A 1,633-nucleotide genomic window follows, 5' to 3' on the forward strand; every position below is an offset into this window, starting at 1 on the left:
ATCTCAAGCCAGACTCTTCTCGGTGGTTCCCAGTGACAGGACAAGGGGCGATGGGCACAAGTTGGAACAGAGGAAGTTCTGTCCAACAGATGGAAGAAGTTCTTTACGGTTGGGGTGACAGAGCAGTGGCACAGGCTGCCCAGGGAGGGGGGGGAGTCCCTTCTCTGGAGGTTTCCCAATCCCGCCTGGATGCAGTCCTGAGCGATGTGCTCTGGGCAGTCCTGCTTTAGCAGGGGAGTGGGGTGGGTGAGCTCTGGAGGTCCCTTCCAGCTCTGAAAATTCCATGATTCCATGATTCAGTGATCTGCCAACAAAAGGTGAGAACTGGGGACCTAACTACAGAGACCGGAGCACTCAGCAGTGTCCTGCTGTGCAACAACCGCAGGCACGCTGTTGTGAGCACACGAAGGAGCAGTTTATCTCGTGCTTGAGTGTTTTGCTAAGTCCAGTGAGTCAGACTGGGCAAGCTGTGGGGGAGAGCGAACGCTGCACGGTCAGGTTGTGGAGAGCAGAGAGCAGCTCCCCGAGGTACTGAGCAGTTCCCTTGGAGGTTAATGCAGCTGACACGCATCAGCTGCTGACAAACCTGGTGGTGGTTTTGAACCAATTGCCTCAGGGGCGAAATCCACCCCTGGGTTAAACTAGGAGCACTTCCCTCGTTTCAGCCAAGCAGTGCCGGTTGGCACCAGCCAGCCCCAAAGGACCCGTGTATCCCCCTCCAGGGACAGACGAGGTACGACAGTTGGTCCATCTGGTGCTGATGGGGCTTCCCAGCCCTCCTGGAGGTGGTCTTTCACTCAAGAATAGGGCGCAGCTTAATGCATCACAGTCCTGAAGGGTCTGTGTGATGCTGCATAATGAGATTCGTAGTAATTTTAGTTTGTGTTTATTCTAAAAACATCTCTGCTGCTTTATGGAGTAACATGGCCAGGTACCTTCCTGCCTGGTGATTTAGGTGTGCGATACGAAGTGTGCTGCCTTCAGGCTTGCCTGCATTCCCCATACCTGCAGCTCCCCCTAAACCCGGCCATTCTCCAGCTGTCTCTGAGTCACAGCGATTTGCCGGCGTCATTTAATAATTGACAGGACCACACGTCTTCCTCGCGTTTGCTGTTTGCTTTTCTGTGTTTGACTTTCCGTCGATGGCGCCAAAAGCAATAATGTACATACCAATTTTTCTACAAGTGCTTTCCACCTGTCGATCCCTTTCTCTTATCTGCATTTGCTCAGCCCTGTACCTGCATACTACGTTTGCCGCCACAAAATTCCCTTTTGTGAGCAAACGGTGTAAGTTGTCAACTTCTACTTCACAGCAGCACCTTCCGAGCCTGGTGAGTACAGTAGATCTGATGGTGCTACACAGGAACGTGAAAATAAATGATATCCAGACACTGCCCCGCTTGCTTCTCATTCTGGTCAACATTTCTGTTTTGTACCAATTTCATAGCTTAGTTGGTGTGCAACTTCCCTGCTGAAATCGCTAACCATGCACAGGCCCGCGACGGATTCGGCTGCTTTTGTACGAACAGATTTCTCAGGGGTTTTCTTCCAGGAAAGGGGGAAAGCTCTCTGCAGCAGCACAGATTTCTTACTGGTAAAATGTCATCTGCTCTGCAGACGAAAGCTGGGCCCC

The sequence above is a fragment of the Charadrius vociferus genome, unplaced genomic scaffold (genome assembly GCF_000708025.1).
Source record: "Charadrius vociferus isolate BGI_N301 unplaced genomic scaffold, ASM70802v2 scaffold138, whole genome shotgun sequence".
NCBI classification, from domain to species: Eukaryota; Metazoa; Chordata; class Aves; order Charadriiformes; family Charadriidae; genus Charadrius; species Charadrius vociferus.